Source organism: Nyctereutes procyonoides, unplaced genomic scaffold (assembly GCF_905146905.1).
Source record: "Nyctereutes procyonoides isolate TBG_1078 unplaced genomic scaffold, NYPRO_anot_genome, whole genome shotgun sequence".
Taxonomy (NCBI): Eukaryota; Metazoa; Chordata; class Mammalia; order Carnivora; family Canidae; genus Nyctereutes; species Nyctereutes procyonoides.
Window position 1 is genome coordinate 25,806,059 of NW_026575140.1, and position 19,470 is coordinate 25,825,528.

At 41.1% G+C, this 19,470-nt stretch overlaps 1 protein-coding gene across 3 annotated transcripts in view; it reads right to left on the reverse strand.

The window, feature by feature from the left end:
- Positions 1-19,470, reverse strand: part of UBE4B (ubiquitination factor E4B) — a 124,667-nt gene that overhangs the window by 94,902 nt on the left and 10,295 nt on the right. Inside the window, exons 2-3 of one of the 3 annotated variants that reach the window (XM_055305179.1) lie at positions 11,261-11,347; positions 8,765-8,862 (exon numbers count right to left, since the gene is read on the reverse strand). The exons of the other annotated variants lie outside the window; for them this stretch is intronic. The gene's annotated coding sequence lies outside the window, so the exon portion shown is untranslated. The remainder of the gene's footprint in view (positions 1-8,764; positions 8,863-11,260; positions 11,348-19,470) is intronic. 3 annotated transcript variants of the gene reach the window in all.

Genomic DNA, 19,470 nt, shown 5'->3' on the forward strand with positions numbered 1-19,470 from the left:
CATCTGCCAGATGCTACTGTAAGGAAACCTAGTTAATAATCCAAAGAGACCAGTGCATTTATCTTCCCATTTGACAGATGAGGAAACTGAGATCAGAGAGGTTAAATGATGACTCACTCAAGGTCACACAGCTAGAAAATGAAGAGTAGATATTAACCCAGACAACCTAACTCTGGAGTGCCCAATATTAACCAAAACCCACGGATCTTTACAGCAGAAAATCCCTTCTGAAGTTGCAATGACCAGCACTATGAAGCAGCCTTACTCCCCTGACAACATAGTATTTGTTCATTATCAGTTATGAATTTAGGAATTCATATATTGTTAGTATTTCAGATACTGTATCCAACTTTAACAACATTGGAGTATTAGGAAGCTCCCTCTTTGATGAGTGTGTACAGTGAAATAAACACTTCTATTTTCTGGTCCAAAGTATATAGAATACCAGCAAATAAAACAAACAAAAACATATTATGAACTTAATCTTGCACTCCTCCCCCTAATTCAGGCCTTTATTGATTGGTTTATTTAGTGCACTTAACTCACTGTCACAGACTAACTAAAGATAAAAGAGCACTCAAGTCAAAATCCCTACCCTCAAGAATTTCCAGATCCACAGAGAAAGATAGGGAAGAAAACCAACAATTATGATACAGTATGGTAAGTTCTACACAAGATACAATGAGAGTAGAAAAGACACCGAGGAGGACAACTCAGACCCCAACTCAGTCTGGAGTATCCATTATCACTTCATGGGGAGATTACACATGCATACACACAGGTGCCTACACACACTCGCCCATAATACACGTGCTCATACATGGGGAGCTCAATAATGCTGTATCTATAAAAGACAACAATGTATTTTCTAATTACTTCATGATCTTCTGCTCCTAAAAGGAGATTTTTTTTTTTAAGATTTTATTTTAGGGACACCTGGGTGGCTCAGCGGTTGAGCATCTGCCTTCCGCCCAGGGCATGATCCTGGAATCCTGGGATCGAGTCCCATATCGGGCTCCCTGCATGGAGCCTGCTTCTCTCTCTGCCTGTGTCTGCCTCTCTCTCTCTCTCTCTCTCTCTCGAATAAATTAATGAAATATTTTAAAAATAAAAATAAAATAAAGATTTTATTTTAAAGCAATCTCCACACCCAACATGAGGCTTGAACTCACAACCCTGAGATCAAGAGTTGCAGGTTCCACTGACTTAAGCCAGCCAGGCGCCTCAAAGAGGATTATTTTTGTGTGTTTTACCACCGTACTTTTTCAAATTAAGTTGGAAAATCAGGTTGCAAAAGGACACACACACCATAATTCTGTTTGGGCATATTTATATTATATTACAATGGATGTTATTAACCGCAAATTATACATAAATGAAAATGGCAATGATACATAATACATTTCTATTTTTTCCCATCTTCTCCTTTCATACAATTTCTTTTTTTTTTTTAAAGATTTTTTTAAAATTTATTTATTCATGAGAGACACAGAGAGAGAGGCAGAGACATAGGCAGAGGGAGAAGCAGGCTCCCTGCGGAGAGCCTGATGCAGGACTCGATCCCCCCCCCCAAAAAAAAATCAAAAATCAAAAATAAAATAAAATAAAAAGGACTCGATCCCCAGACTGGGATCATGCCCTGAGCCAAAGGCTCAACCATTGAGACACCCAGGCGTCCCATCCTTTCATACAATTTCTGATGAAGAAAATGAAGCCATCATTATTTCCTGCTATGTCTGTAAAACCGAAAACATTCAGATGGAAGTGCAGCTCTACTCCAGATCATCCTCATTCCAACACCCAGGATGAAGTAGCCTCTGCAGTGAATATCTGCACAGGAACACAGTAGGCTACAGTACAGTCTCTTTTTAATTTACCACATACCTGACGCTAGGGATCACTTACTATACTGCTGCCTCTGTCTCCCCGGCACACTTCTCCCAGGATAACTGCCCAGCATCCCCTCCTTTGGATCTTCGCTCAAATGCTATCTTCCCAGTGAGGCCTTCCCCACTATCTACTATTTCCCCATTTCTACTTTATGGTTCTCCACACTTTCAAACAGTTCAGCCAAAAATCAACAGGTTTTCTACACACGCATGTGTATATGTATGCACGCACACATTTATACATGCACACACGTACATACTGAGATCAACTGAACATGGCAAGAAGGCAACACCAAAAACTGATGAATCTAGGTGACTCAATCAACCTTTTGCAGATTTGAAAATTCTCAGAGTAAAAAGTTGAGGGAAAAATGTTTTCTCTAGCTGTGTTCAGCTGCTCAGAGTAGGCATGAGGCCAGGGTCTCCGGGGTTGCTAAGTGAGGATGAGGAAGGCAATGGGCGGTGTGCACAAGGCATGAGTATGATGAAGCAGAAACCCAAGACAAAGGCAGCATCTGAATTCCAGGTTCCTGTCTTTTCCTGTGACTCAGCCATCCTCTGTCCTTGGGTTCAGAAAGAAAACCCCTGCATCCTTAAAATAAATCTCACTTTCTGCTTCAGCTCAATAAGTTGATCTGTTACTTACTATATGTATGTTTGTAACTACTTCAATTTCCCAGGGGCACTCTCAGTAATCTGTGCAGAGTATCACCTTGCTTTTCTCATTAGTGGGTTTTCAGGATTCAAATTCACTTATACTGACTATATATTAATGTCATAACAAATCATCCTAGGCAGTAATTTTGAAAACCAAGCAACTTACAAACTCATACACTGTGCATGTATGTCACCTGAATGGAGCTTCTTCTTTAAGACAAGTAGGAGTTAGTCAGGTGAAGGGACAGAGGAGCATTGTCAAAAGCTGGGAGGTTTCATGAGAACATACAGTGTTTTAGGGAATTCTGAGTTGTTTAAGGATGAGTGTGTATGGTCACGGCAAGATACAAGGCAGGCTGAGACAAGCTCATGATGTGGTTTGAATACCATCCTAAGACTGAACTTATTCATGAAGGCAAGGAAGAGATTTTGAAGGATTTAAGCAGGGAATAACTGGGTCAGATTTGTCTTTTAAAACTTATCACTGTATCTACTATGTGGAGAATGGACTGGGGCAGGACAAAGCAAGCCTGTGTGACAAGGATTGTGGAAGGGACAGTTACTGGTATTTCACTTGTTCAGTCAATAGAACTTGATCATTATTTGCAAGTGAGATGTGAGGAAGAATGGAGTCTAGATTTCAGGCCTAAGTGGATGCTACAATTCCCTAAGACTGAGGCTACAGAAGGAGATTTTTGAGAAAAGAAGGTGAGTTCTGACTACACTATGGGGTGAGGTGCCTGTAAGAACACCCGAACAGAATGTCTTACTGGTAGACAATGCTGACACTGGTAGGTATGTTTGTATGTATCTATGGAAATGGTTTCCACTCCCTTTTCTAGCAAGGATTCAAAGTGATTAGCAACACATAAACATTTTTAATTTAACTTAAAATTAAATAGATAAGGAAATTAGGACAGAAGTAAAATGATGATACGAAAAAGAAGACTAAGCCAGAAGAAGTGAGGTGAGTGTACATCACACATGTGCATCAACACAGTATATGACTGACAAAACATATCACATATCAATATCACTAGAGGTTTACCACCACAGTACAAAATTCAGAGAAAGCCATTTTAGAGTGGCCCAAATGAGAAGACCCACACATCACCTCTGATGGTGTGGCTTGACTTAGGGACAGATTTTAGTATACCAAAGGAAGAGTTCAAAACCAGAGGGTCAGGAGAGTCTCTGGTTTTTATAAGATTTTCAAAGAGATCTTTGACTAAAAATGATTAAAGACTATTCTCTCAGGGCATGTACAGGCTGCATATCTTTCATTTAATCCACCTTAAAAACGTGCTCCCAACATCACTCTTGATAAGCACTGAGCCACGGTGAGTTTTAGTGGCTTTCCAGTGACACCCCAAAGCAGAGCCAAGTGTATAGGTACCGTAGGTTGGGAAGCCGTGTTCTACCCACCATGCTGGGGAAGCTGGAGATCTGGGTGTAGGTCTCAAGCAGGGGATATGACTGGCAAGGAGATTTGGGAGTCATCAGTATGTACTCAGAACAGTACGTACTGGTAGATAACTACAGGTACCAAGAGGGCAGTACTCTATCTCCTGAGCACTTCAGAACTAACCATGAACTGTAGGAGGAGCTAAGTAAGTACCTAGAGAACAAATAAAATAAATGCCCCCAAACAGGACACTCATTCATTCATTCATTCAACAAATGCACCTGGAAGGTAGCAAATGAAAGAGAATCAAGAACAGAATCCCAAGAAACATCATTTAGGATGTAACAGGAAAGAGCAATCTGCGATGGAGACAGGAAAATAAGAAAGCCATCTACCCATGGCATCCAGAAGAAGACACTTTCCAAAAAAAGCGATTGCCAAGGGGCACCTGGGTAGCTCAGTCTAAATGCTTGATTATCTCTGCTATGTACATAGGGCAATGTCTCATCCGTGTTGTTCTGTCCCGTTCAATCACGGAGCCACACAAGCATCCTATATAAATAAAATTTTAAGAAAAGAAAAAAAAAGTGATTCCCAGGGTCAAAAGCCAAAGAGAGGTTAAATGGCATATTCTCAGAAATGCCCTGGGGGGCACCTAAGCGGCTCAGTGGTTGAGGTTCTGCCTTCAGGTCAGGTTGAGATCCCAGGGTCCTAGGATCAAATCCCACATCAGGGTCCCTGCGAGGAGTCTGCTTTTCCCTCTGCCTATGTCTCTGCCTCTCTTTCTGTGTCTCTCATGAATAAGTAAATAAAATCTTAAAAGAAAAAAAGAAATCCCCTGGGAACTGGCAATCTTAGCAAGAGCAGTTTGGATGCAGTGATGAAGGGGAAAGTGTCCAAAAGAGCATAGGGAGGGAGGGCCCTGGAAATGTGGGGGCCAAGGAGATGTACTCTTGTAAGGGTCTGGTCTGTGAAAGGAGAGGAGGGAAATAAAGTGACAGCTAGAAGGGAGTGCAGGACCAGAGGTGGCATCTTGCTGTTTTTACAACTGGAGTGAACTGGAGAGCTTCTGAAGCAAAAGGAGCAGAGAAAGAAGGCAAAAGATAGAATGATTACCGTGAAAGCCAGGCACCGGGCAAGACAGGACAGAACAACACAGATGAAGACACTACTCTATGTACACAGCAGAGATAAAAATCAAGTATTTATAACAGGAGTTGATAGCCCATTAATGCTTTCCCTCTACCACTACCACAATTATTATTTTTATTAATGAGGAAGAGGCAGGCTTCAGGCTCTGAAAATGGAAAGAAGTCAACAGGAATAAAGTAGGGAGGTCAAAGGAACAGCAAGAAGTGCCTGTCTACTACGATTTCTTTTGAAAAGCAGAAGACAATGTCACCTGCAGGGAATGTGAAAGGGCTGTCCCTTCAGCAAAGTGGGGTCTGAGGGAGGTGGGTACTTCTCATAGTCCTGGAGGCAGCATAATCAGCCTGGAGGGCAGCAGAAGAGCGAAGACATACACCTCGTGTCTTCCTAGGTACCTCTGGCAGCATGAGACTCCTTTGTGCTCTACCAAGACTCCTGTTTTCTGGACACTGTCAGGCAGGGAGGGAGGGCTCAATCTACCATGGGCAATGGCTAGATAACCCTGGGCAAGTGACTGAGTACTGCCTTTCTTGTGTACATATAAAATGAGAACAGTGACCATATCCTCACTTCACAGGGTCAAACAGTTATCACCCACGTAAAGTGTTTAGCACATCCTAAGTGTTGGACATGTTAGCTATTACTGCTATTACTATTTCTGGTATGCCAAAAAAACCCACAATGTTTTTCAAAAAAAGGCCAAAAAAAAAAAAAAAAAAAAAAACACGGTAATTTGTCATGACAAGTGTTGGATTAGAAAAGATTAGTAAATGGTTTTTTTTTAAAAAAAAGAAAAAGACAAGTGACAGATCAAAGTTAGTTTGATCTGTGGGGTAATTATCATACAAAGTCAGTTACATTTTGCGGTGTAATTACCATACAAAGAAAAATAGCACACCGACACCTGTGCCCACTGACCCTACATTTTCCTTTCAATAATTTTTCTTCATTCTCCTCACAGATTATTTCTTACCATAATCCTTTTTTTTTATAATTTTTTTAAATTTATTTATTTATTTATTTATGATAGTCACAGCGAGAGAGAGAGGCAGAGACACAGGCAGAGGGAGAAGCAGGCTCCATGCATCGGGAGCCCGATGTGGGACTCGATCCCGGGTCGCCAGGATCGCGCCCTGGGCCAAAGGCAGGCGCCAAACCGCTGCGCCACCCAGGGATCCCCTCTTACCATAATCCTAACCAAAACTCGGATGGAGCCCCACCAATGTGCTGCACTGTGCTGGCATCTCTGTATCTTCAGACAATGTTGCTGGATCACAAATGCTAGCCCTCCAAAACATGTTTCAGCCCTCTTGACACTGAGATACTAGTCCTACCCCTTTCCTAGAAAGCAATCTGGCTACATTCTAGAAAAATCCTTAAAGATTATCACACCCTCTGATCCAGTAATTCTGCTTCTAGAAATCTTAGGGAAATTATCAGAAAATCAGGGGCACCTGGTGGCTTAGTCAGTTGAGCATCTGACTCCTATATCAGCTCAGTTCATGATCTCGGGCTTGTGGGATGGAGCCCTATGTTAGGCTCTGAGCTCAGCAGGCAGTCTGCTTGGGATTTTCTCTCCCTCTCCCTCTCCCCACAGCGCATGGTCTTGTGCACACGCTCTGTCTCAAATAAATAATCTTAAAGAAAAAAAAAATCAGACAAAAATTCATATACAAAGCTTTATCACAAAGTCATATATAATATTAAAAAAGAGGGACTCCTAGCTGGCACAGTTGGTAGAGCATACGACTCTTGGTCCCAGAGGGTGAGTTTGAGCTCCATGATGGGAACAGAGTTTACTTAAAAAAATAAAAATAAAAAATAAAAATATTTTTAAAAAGTTCAAAACTAAAAAATGACATTTAAAAATATATATATTAAAAAGGAAAAAACTGGGGCACCTGGTGGCTCAGTCATTTAAGCATCTGCTTTCAGCTTAGGTAATAATCCCAGGGTCCTGGGATCGAACTCCTGCTTCTCCCTCTCCTGCTGCCCCGGCCCACCACTGTGCTCTCTCTCACTCACATAAATAAATAAAATCTTTTTTACAAAACTAAATAAAATTTTAAAAAACACTGAAAATCACCTGAATTTCCCACATTTGGGGAAAAACTTAATCAATATACCTAATGAATGAAAAATTTAGCCATTAAAAATGGTGTTTTGGGGATCCCTGGGTGGCTCAGCGTTTGAGCGTCTGCCTTCGGCCCAGGGCGTGATCCTGGAGACCCGGATCGAGTCCCACGTCGGGCTCCCTGCGTGGAGCCTGCTTCTCCCTCTGCCTGTGTCTCTGCCTCTGTGTGTGTGTGTGTGTGTGTGTGTGTGTGTGTGTCTTTCATGAATAAATAAAATCTTTAAAAAAATGGCATTTTTAATTTGTAAGGATACAAGGAAATGCTTATAATGTGATGCTAAAATGCAATATATAAAACTGCATAGGATATGATTCTAATAATTTATTCATTGATTCGACAAACTTTAACCAAGCCCCAATGTTTCAGGCAGAAATAAATGGGCTTGAGAAATTAAAAATGAATGTGACTTATTCTGGACTGTCAATCTAGCAGGGGAAACAGACACAAAAGCAGATTGCTCTAATGCAATATGGTAAGGGCAAAAGGGAAGCCAAACCAGAGTGGGGGCCTGCAGGAATGGGGAGCATTGAGGGAAAGGTCCTAGGGGAAGGTGACAAGCCAGCTGAGTCTTAAGAGAGGGAGAGCTTGTAATGCTCAGGGAGGGAGGGCTTCAGGAAGAGCAGATACAAGAGTAAGGGACAGCAGAGTACATCAAATATACATAGTTACAAAAAGAGACAACAGGGATCCCTGGGTGGCGCAGCGGTTTGGCGCCTGCCTTTGGCCCAGGGCACGATCCTGGAGACCCGGGATCGAATCCCACATCGGGCTCCCGGTGCATGGAGCCTGCTTCTCCCTCTGCCTGTGTCTCTGCCTCTCTCTCTTTCTCTCTCTGTGACTATCGTAAATAAATAAAAATTAAAAAAAAAAAATTAAAAAAAAAAAAAACAAAAAAAAAAAAACAAAAAGAGACAACAGACCCATAATGGAGCCACTTGTGCTAAGCCCCCACATCAGCAAACCAAGACTTGAGACTTCACCTAACAGCAGTTTCAACCTCTCCCAGGAATGCAATCTTAAACCAGTAAATCTGGAATTTCCTGACAACACTAGTGAGGTAATCTGTCTGACAGACCCTTTCTGGCCCCCACAGAAAGATAAGGTACTCTACTCTTTCCTTGTTCCTAATCTTCTGCCCATAAAAGTGCCATTTTGTTCAGTTCTTGGGAACTCCTTTCCATTTGCTAGATGGGATGCTGCCCATTCATGATTCACTGAATAAAGCCAACCTGATCTTTATTTTTTTTTTAATTTTTATTTATTTATGATAGGCACACAGTGAGAGAGAGAGAGGCAGAGACACAGGCAGAGGGAGAAGCAGGCTCCATGCACCGGGAGCCCGACGTGGGATTCGATCCCGGGTCTCCAGGATCGCGCCCTGGGCCAAAGGCAGGCACCAAACCACTGCGCCACCTAGGGATCCCCCAACCTGATCTTTAAATTTACTCTGCTGCATTATTTTTTAACAACATACAGAGAAAATAATGGAAAGCCGAAAAATAATAGGCCAAAAAATTAACAATGATTACCTCTGGAGAGCAGGATTACAGGTAATTCTTGCTTTTAATTCTTGATTTGGAAGTCTTCTTATAAAGAATCATTCAGAATTCAGTGAATCTATATAAATCTGAATTTATAATCAGAAAAAAAATCAATTTGAATGAAAGAGGTAGGCTACAAAGATTTCTAAAATCTTTTCAAGTTCTAAAAATCTGTGATTCTAAGAGAAAAAAAATCATATTAGAAGATTTAGCTTGGAAAAAAAATAAATCCTAACCTAGAAAAAAAATAATACCCTTAGCAGATAAAATTTTGAACAAAGATTTTGTTCTTACCTTCTGTTTCTTATCTTCCTTTTTATTTTTGCCTCTTAATACAATGAACCTAAAGTCTATTTGACTGTTACAATGTCTAGTACACTAATCCTTCCTCTAACAGCATGAAAGGGAGACATCAAAAGAGAGGAACAGACTACTGGTCGTTATCCTGTAACTGTGCACCATAAGTGTTGACACGCAGGACACTGATCCCCTTGCCCACACTGCGAAACAAGGGACTTAGCCCCAATCAGCTGAGAATTGTGATGGCACACACCAGGGCCCAACAGAAAAAGAATACAGGAGCACTGCCACCTCTGCAACCTTGGTTTTCCAATCATCTGCCTTCCTTCCTAGATTATTCACTCAGCTCAAACATTGACTCCAAGTTATGAAGAGCCTGATTTCTCCTCCAAAGGATATTGGATATTATGACCATTTCCAGGACTGACCCTCAAGTCAAAACCTTTATAAAGCAGCTAGTGCTTTTACTCAAGTGCTTAGTGTCACAAAGAGCAGAAGGACTCCGGGGCTCCTAATTCTACCTGTAAGAAGAGTCCCGTTTGGATGTGACCATTTCATGGTCACCCTACACCCATCTGACAGTCCTCCCCATACTCCAGCATCTCTCTCTATCCACATACCCTCCGTTGCCAGCCATGCTTCCCTTCCCTAAAAAAGGAAAGCAGACAAGGCAAGTTACCTTACTTCCTTCACAAGTCCTATTCTAGGTGAACAAGTCTCTCAAAAATCAAGTACAAAATTCTTACAAAGGCCAACTTCTAGCAATTACTAGCAAACTACACAACTTTCAAACTTATCCTCTTTTGAACTCCTACTGCCTTGGTGCCAAATAGAACCAAAGAAATGGTTCTATTGTTATCAGAAACCGACAGTAAACTGTATTTTCTTAGAAAGAAAAAAAGGTTGTGGCCTTTACAAATCTCCATTGTAACCCAGTGATTATTTTCATTACAAGAAGTTTTATAAACTGCAACAATTATTAACATCAATACTTGCTGCCTGATCAGTAATATGGAAAACATTAAGTAGGCCTAACCACACTCTGCCAGTTGGCAAGGGCTAAGGACCAAAGGCATAACCTCCTAATCACCAAAGGTATTCTCTGGAGTCATCCGTAATGCTGAAAATATTAATACTATTAGTTCAAATTAGAATAATCAATAGCTTCTAAGAATAAAGACTTATTCTAGACTCTTCATCAACATCTGCCATTACAGCAATCTTTTTAAAAAAGCATTAGACTTCAAAGTGAAACAAGGGGGACCAAGCAGTGGATGAGTGCATTGTTGCTCTGTGGCCCCATCTTCACAAAGTCTTCTACATGGTGTGTTCTCATGTGCCCAGCTCTGCTCACAATCCCAGTTGTGTTACCTCTCCGAGCCTTGGTTTCCCCAATTAGAAGAAGGCGATGACATAAATATCTCTTGTCTAGCAAGAGTCATCAGAGATAAAGGTAATGTAATGTACTACCTGAATTTTTATCTAGCTATAGTCTGTCTCCCCGAAGCACAATGTAAGCTCCAAAAGGGAGTTTATTGTACTCACTGCCATCTCCCCAGTAACTATAACAAGGCCTCATGGAGAGCACCCCCAGTAAATATTGGTTGAATGAATGACAAGTGTCTACCTGATACACAATAAACAGTCATTACTTTTTTTCATAATTTCGGCCTACAAGTTTTCTCTGTCCTTTTGTTCTTTTCCGTCTTCCTTTTAGGCCCAGATACTATTCTCCTTGGGCCCAGGGCTCTATCCCACCCAAACAAGATGAGGATGTAGAACAGCTACTAAAAATTAGCATCAGGGGCAGCCTGGGTAGCTCAGCGGTTTAGCACTGCCTTCAACCCGGGCATGATCCTGGAGACCCAGGATCGAGTCCCACGTCGGGCTCCCAGCATAGAGCCTGCTCCTCCCTCCTCCTGTGTCTCTGCCTCTCTATCATTACTAAATAAATTAAAACAAACAAACAAATAAATAAATAAAAATAAAAATTAGCATCGGATCAGTTAAGTGACCATGAAACTGGCAGCAGAGAGATTACTAGGCCTAAGTCCACCAACACTATACAGTAGACAAACAGAGAGTAGAACCATTTTAATTACATCTGGTTTTCAAAAAAATTATTATGTCCTCACCAAAAATATCCTAAGTGATAGAGAGAGATGATGTGGGCCCCATTCTCACCTTTGATACCACTTGGTTAAACAGACAAGATCACAAGACCAAGTAGCAGCTACTTCTGACACTCTTCCACAAAATGGATTCTGGTCACTTAAAAAGGACAAAGCAAAATCGACAGCATTAAACATTTTTATTTTCATTTTTTAAAGATTTATTTATTTATTTATTTATTTATTTATTTATTTATTTATTTATTTATTTATTTATGAGAGAGAGAGAGAGAGAGAGAGAGAGGCAGAGACACGGAGGAGGGAGAAGCAGGCTCCATGCCGGGAGCCCGACATGGGACCCGATCCCGGGACTCCAGGATCGCGCCCCGGACCAAAGGCAGGTGCTAAACCGCTGAGCCACCCAGGGATCCCCGCACTAAACATTTTTAAAGAACTTTTCTAAACCCAGGTATATGGAAAGTTTCTTCTTTTTTTTTAAAAAATTTATTTATTTATTCATTAGAGACATAGAGGCAGAGACACAAGCAGAGGGAGAAACAGGCTCTCTGCATGGAGCCTGATATGGTATTTTGATCCCAGATCTCAGGATCATGCCCTGAGTCGAAGGCAGACGCTCAAGCGCTCAGCCACCCAGGCATCCCTGGAAAGTTTCTTAAATTGACTCACAAAATAATTATTGCTGAAACCCATGTGTACATTCTTCTGCAGCAGGATTCACACATTTCCTCTAATCTCTATAAAAGCTCTACGTTCACACTCAGCCTGAATACTCAAATCCAGTATCTCCGCAGATCTAGACAACAGTGTATAGCATGCTTTTTTCGGGGAGAGAAAATACTAATCTGGCCACTATATGTCCATCAAGTTCTTGGTGTAAATAAAGGTTTCCTTCCTAATGTGAATTGTTAATGTTAACTTCCTCCTTCAGGTTATGCAGCAGCCCCCTGTCAAGGCCAACAGGCCCTTCTTAAAATCAGAAATGCTGGAGCGCCTGGGTGGCTCAATCAGTGGAGCATACAACCCTTGATCTCAGGGTGGTAAGTTCAAGCTCCATGTGGTGTACGGAGCCTACTGAAAATTTTTTTAAAAAAATTTTTAAAGGGCAGTCCCGGTGGCGAAGTGGTTTAGTGCTGCCTGCAGCCTGGGGTGTGATCCTGGAGACCCAGGATCGAGTCCCACATCAGGCTCCTTGCATGGAGCCTGCCTCTCCCTCTGCCTGTGTCTCTGTCTCTCTCTCTCTCTCTCTCTCTCTGTGTTTCTCATGAATAAATAAATAAATAAATCTTTTAAAAAAATTTTTTAAATAAATAAATAAAATCATAAATGGCCACATTTTCACATAACCATTTCATTCCAAGATGGGTGAATGTGCTACTATAGACATAAAAACAAAAAACATTAAAAAAAAATAAACATAACATAACATAACACACACAAAAAAAAATGAAGAGGTGTCCAATGGGACACTTCCAGAAGCATTTCTTCCACTTGGCATTCACTAAAGTTCTCCCACTCACTCCCATTCTAATCATAACATCTCAAAGCAAAAGACTGCTTTATTCACATTTCCCTAGACCATAAATCACCAAACGTTTCTGAGTGTGAGAATGTCTGTACAAAGGAAAAATGAATGAACAAACCAGAGCCCTTGTATATGACCACCTCATCTCCCCAAATTATCCCTGAGGGGAAAAAAATGTGGCACTTCATTCTATGAAACTCCACAGAAATGATATCTAGTCTGCACCTATTATAACTAAAAAATTAACTAATATAACCATATAACTATAACTCATTCATTCATTAATATTCATCAAGCACAAATGTATACATGCTGTCATACATTAGCATCCTAAAACAAAATTCCATACACAACAATTTAAACATCACTTTACGTAACTGGTATTCAAAGCTCAACAGGGCTATAATTTTTTTTTAACTGCCCTTCAAAATAATTACTGCCAAAACCAAAGTGTAAATTCCTCTGGTAGATCTGTATACGATACGGAAACAAAGTGGTAGGTTTTTTTCAAAAAAAAAATTAGCCTGTTTTTTCTGGTGGTTCATATCTTTCAATATCCTAATCATGACAATTTTATGAGTAAATCAAATCATACATAGAAGGTTCTACTGAGGGGGCACCTGGGTAGCTCAGTCCATTAAGTGACTCCCTTTGGCTCAGGTCATGATCTCCGGGTCCTGGGAGAGAGCCCCTCATCAAGCTCTCTGCTCAGTGGAGAGTCTGCTTCTCCCTCTGCCTCTCCCCACCACTCTTTCTCTCTCTCTCTCTCAAGTAAATATACATATATAAAAAAAAGTTCTACTGAGTAGATTATAAAAGTTGCTAGGTATTTTTAAACTTTCCATCAATTTTCATTTCTTTCTCAGAAATAAGTTTTCCCCACTAGGACATCCACATATACAGAATTTCTCCAACTCTAGTATTAAATGTACTTTATTGCTTTTGAAAACTGGTCACCTGTACATAGTTATTTTTGGTCAGTCAAAATACCTGATTGGCCAATACACATAAATACTTACAGAGAAATATTTTCAAAACTAGCCTTTGGAGAACACTTTTAATTTAAAATTTTTTAAATGTTAAAACCAACATGAGTTGTGGCTTTTTTTCTTTTTAAGTAGGCTCCACAGCCAACTTGGGGCTTGAACTCACAACCTGGAGACCAAGAGTCTCACACATTCTTCCAACTGAGCCAGCCATGTGCCCCCCATGAGTTATAACTTGAAATATAACGACTCACACTTCACAGAAAGAAGTATTTATTCTGTAAAAGCATGGCCAAGGTACATAATGTACTGGGTAAAATATAAAAGAAGTTCTATTGAGATTGGAGAGCTAATATATACAACATGAAAAAGATAATACAGAAGTGCCTCTATGGGGCTCTTGGGTGGCTCAGTGGTTGAGCATTTGCCTTTGGCTCAGGTCGTGGTCCCACAGTCCCAGGATCGAGTCCCACATCGGGCTCCTTGCATGGAGCCTGCTTCTCCCTCTGCCTATGTCTCTGCCTCTCTCTCTCTCTCTCTCTGTGTGTCTCTCATGAATAAATAAATAAAATCTTTAAAAAAAGAAAAAAAAAAGAAGTGCCTCTATGTCAAAAATCCTAATTTTAAAAAACACGAGTTCAGGGGCAGCCCGGGTGGCTCAGCGGTTTAGCGCCACCTTCAGCCCAGGGCCTGATCCTGGAGACTCAGGATCGTATCCCACGTCGGGCTCCCTGAGTGGAGCCTGCTTCTCCCTCTGCCTGTGTCTCTGTCTCTGCCTCTCTCTCTCTCTCTCTCTCTCTCTCTCTCTCTCTCATGAATAAATAAATAAAATCTTTAAAAAAAAAAAAAAAACACGAGTTCATTGGATGAAGTTAAATAAGTTACCCAAAGATTCCGTATCACCTAAAGTAGAAAATTGTTAAAAATTTCAAGAAACTCTATTAATGACATGGCATTATAAGTCAGACACATCCTAACACTTTCTACATAAAAACATGCATATTTCTCTTTGGTAAGTTTTCATAAGGTTTCCTGTCATCTCGGGAGCTGGTCAAACTCTTCCTAGACATCTATCCACCTGCACAGAGAAAGTCAGTGACTAAGCAGGACCAGCGACAGAACTGGCTAGGCCTGGTGCCAAATGAAAAATGCAGGGCCTCTTGCTCAAAATTTATTAAGAATTACAAGACTGCAACAGCAGAGCACTGAACCAAGTGTTTATTAAACCATCTGACTGCAAGTCACATGCCCATAACGCCACCCCTGGTGACAAGTATAGTCACAGATCTGACAAAAGCCCTGATACGATCCTAGAAGAATGCCTGGCAGGTGATAGGTGCTCACTATGATCTGCTTGTAAGTCCTAGGAGCTCAGCTCCCAGAAAGGTCCATAAAGCAAAGTGCTACTTCATCTAGTCAGAAAATTTAACTAATTAAATGACTATGACCCTAGTACACATCTAGAACCTATACCAAACACTGACAGGGAACAAAGAAACAATGTGCACTGAATACATTTCACAACATTTAATTAGAATGCTAATTAAGTCAAGGTCCGACACTTCTTAATACTAGGACCCAAAAGATACCTCTCTTCCCAGCCTGACAATTGCCTTCAAAGAACTGAACAAGATGCTGAAGATAGAGCAGCTGGTGAGCAGTTAACAGAATGACATCCAATTCAGAGTTTTCCCCACTACCACCAACAGCACTGAAGGACCAGCAGGCCCTTCAAAAGACAAAATCAGTCATCTGGTTTGGATAGACTGAGTCACTTCAGGTATTATTTTTTAGGTCTGATATGTGATGTTTCTTCTGGGACTCCTCAGGTCCTGTCTGTATGGCACACCTCCTGGCTCCACCTTCATGCCACCAGATCACTCTAGCTTTTAGAAAAAGGGGAGGAGGAGGCCTGACAAGTGGTAACAGTACGACTTAATACTGGGTGAGAAGAGACTTCAGGAAGTTTAAGGGGCAGAGGAAGAGAATTCCAACCCAACCTTTCACACAAGCCAGAGCCTGTTTGATACTGTAACCAGTACGTTACAGCCTTTTACATTCTTGGCACTACCACAGGCATGACTATTTTATTGCACCCCGCTTTACTGCACTTTGCAGATACCACGTTTCTCAAGTTGAGCGTTTTTGGCAACCCTGCAACAAGCAAGTCTACTGGTGCTCTTTTTCCAACATTTGCTCACTGCTTGTTTGTGTCACATTTTGATACTTCCTGCAATATTTCAAATCTTTTCATTACTATTATATTTGTTATGGTGACCTGCAATTAGTGATTATAATTCGTTAAAAGCTCAAATGATGGTTAGCACTTTTAAGCCATCAAGTATTTTTAAATTAAGGTATATACACTTTATGCTATATTTATATGCATACAAGTATACATACTTTAAAAAATATACATACTTTTAATGCTATTGCACACTTAAAGACTACATACAGTATAGTGGAAACATAACTTTTATATGCACTGGGAAATCAAAAAATTCATTGACTCGATTTTTTCTGATATTCGCTTTATTGCAAGTAGTCTGGAATAAAACCTGCGTATCGGGATCCCTGGGTGGCGCAGCGGTTTGGCGCCTGCCTTTGGCCCAGGGCGGGATCCTGGAGACCCAGGATCGAATCCCACGTCAGGCTCCTGGTGCATGGAGCCTGCTTCTCCCTCTGCCTGTGTCTCTGCCTCTCTCTCTCCCTCTCTCTCTCTCTATCATGGATAAATAAAAAAATAAAATAAAAATTTAAAAAAATAATAATAAAACCTGCATATCTCCAAGGTGTGCTGTGCATGCAGAGCTTTTTTAGATACTATATGGGCAGCAACTAAAATTCTAAGTATGTATGATTCAATCTTACTCCAGAAAAGAAAACTAGAATATCCCAGGAATCTACTCTGCTAGGGCATTGCACTAGACAATTTACATATTACCGCAATTAATCTGAAGAACAAAGCCATGAGATAGGTATTCATACACCCACCCCAATTTTACAGGTTGATGAAACTGAGGCTCAGAGAGTACTTTGCTCAGGGTCCCCAATTGATTGCCTCACTTAAAACCCATGTTTAGGGATTCCTGGGTGGCGCAGCGGTTTGGCACCTGCCTTTGGCCCAGGGCGCGATCCTGGAGACCCGGGATCGAATCCCACGTCGGGCTCCCGGTGCATGGAGCCTGCTTCTCCCTCTGCCTGTGTCTCTGCCTCTCTCCCTCTCTCTGTGACTATCATAAATAAATAAAAATTAAAAAAAAAACCCATGTTTATCTAACTCTGAATTCCAATTCTGACAATTAAGTTTCATTTGAGTACCTACCTTTACCTAACTAATGCAATTTAATGTACTAACAACAAAAAACAATTTACAACATTGGGGTGCCTGAGTGACTCAATGGGTTAAGCACTCAACTTTTGGTTTTGGCTTAGGTCATGATCTCAGGGTCATGAGATTGAGCCCTGAGCCAGGCTTCATGCAGGCTGGAGCCTGAATGGGATTCTCTCCTCCTCTCCCCCTCCCACTCCTGTTCTCGCTCTTTCAAAATAAATAAATAAATCTTTAAAAAAAAGAAACAATATGACACAAGAACTGGTAGTCACAAAAAGATATCTTGTATTCAATTCATCCGTTCAACAGATACATATTTTTTTTAATATTTTATTTATTTATTCATGACAGAGAGAGGGAGGCAGAGACACAGGCAGAGGGAAAAGCAGGCTCCACACAAAGGAGCCCAAAGTGGCACTCAATCCTGGGACTCTGAGCTGAAGGCAGATGCTCAATCGCTGAGCCACCCAGGTGTCCCAACAGCTATATTTTTTTAAGATTGTATTTACTTATTTGAGAGAGATAGAGAGAGAGAGCACAGGCAGGGGGAGAGGCAGAGGGAGACAGAGAGTGGGAAGCAGAATCCTCGCTGAATGGGGAGCCTGATGCAAGGCTTGATCCCAGGATGCTGAGAACATGACTTGAACCAAAATCAGATGCTTAAGCTTAACTGACTGAGCCGCCCAGGTGCCCCACAACAAATATTTATTGTAGGCCACTGTATGCCAAGTCCTTGTGCTAAGAGCTGGATAAGAAACAGTGAACAAAGACAGGAGCTTGTGTTGCACAAGTTGGTACACCAAGCACACAGACAATTCCAATGCGGTGTGATTGGAATCAGGATAGAATTGATTTTAATGAAACACCTTTTCTGGTTTCCAGCTCCTCCTCCTTCAGCTTCTGCTGACTCTTAGTGGTTTAGAGAGTCTGCAGTGACCTATCTGGCCCTGCCTGATATATCATAAAACCTTTCAGATCAGCAAATACCTACCCCTATCAGATTTTTTCACCATCTCCGATTTTTCCTCAGTGGTTCTAATAATTTCTACAATCAATTTCAATTTTAGTATATGTGCTGCCGAAGCGAGCACTCAATTTCAAAAGAATGAATGTTACTAGAGTTTGCCCAGAGTAACAACTGAAACATTTATCCTCACCACAGATTTTTCTCAATGTCAATACCCCTGATGTCTTTAAGGACAAACTTGACCCTCCCAGAGGAAACAGCGTTAAGTGCTTCCTCAACAGCACTCCCTTTTCTTAAATATCTAGGGTAGCACCTGAACTCTAGCTGCCTATTCTGTCTCCCCACTGGAGTATCTCACTGAAGGGAAAGACCAGGTCTTCTTCATATTTGAGATAGTATTTCTATATTCTCAGTACCTAGCAGGGTATATATCCCACCTATACCTGTTGAAACAGAACAGTATTTGCCATCTACATATTTACCACTCTAGTTTTTTTATTAAAGTTTTTAAAAATTAGCTATATTATCTAGTGTTCCTTTGACTATGGTTCAAAATTTGTATGTACAACTCTTCAGGCCCAAAAATACCTTGCTAGGAACATGTACAAAATCTACCTCTATGCCTTTACTTTCTACTTCAGGGGAAGAGAGGAACCGAGTAAACCCTGAAAAAATATTTACTGAATGAATAAAAGCATTGGTGATTATAATAGAGTATGGTAAGAGATAAAATGTTAAAAGATACACTCACCAAGTATTTCCTCCCCACTTCTTAACATGCTTCTACCATTTACGAAGGGCTCCTCAGCCTATCCCCAGAGCCTATGCCTCATTCCTGAACTATCTATTCCCTCTTCCCATTCTCTCTTGAACCTATTCTGATCAGCAATGAAACTGATATTGTCAAAGTCACCAATGACCTCCATGCTACCCAACCCTATTGTCAAGTATATGACAACCCAGCCCTCCTCTAACTTATTTTATTGACATTAAACAGAGTTGGACACTCCCCTCCAGTATGAAACATTTTCTTCTCTCAGATGCCAGGTCTCCATGATCTCTTGACCTTCCTCCTACCTCAGTGGCTGTCCCTTACCAATCCTTTTCTGGGTCCTTTTTATCTCCCCACCTCTAATTCCTGGAGTGGCTCCAAGCTTGGGCCTCTCATCTCCTTTGTTCTCTATTTACACTTACTTCCCATGTAATCTATCATTCTCATTTTATTTTATTTTCTCAAAGATGTATTTATTTCTTTTAGAGAAAGAGCACAAGCAGGAGGGCAGAGGGAGAGTGAGAATCTCAAGCCGACTCCATGCTGAGCACAGAGCCTGATGTGAAGCTCAATCTCATGACCCTGAGATCACGACCTGAGCTGAAAATAAGAGTGGGAAGCTTAACCACCTGCACCACCCAGACTTCCCCATTCTCATAACTTTAAATATACTGACATATC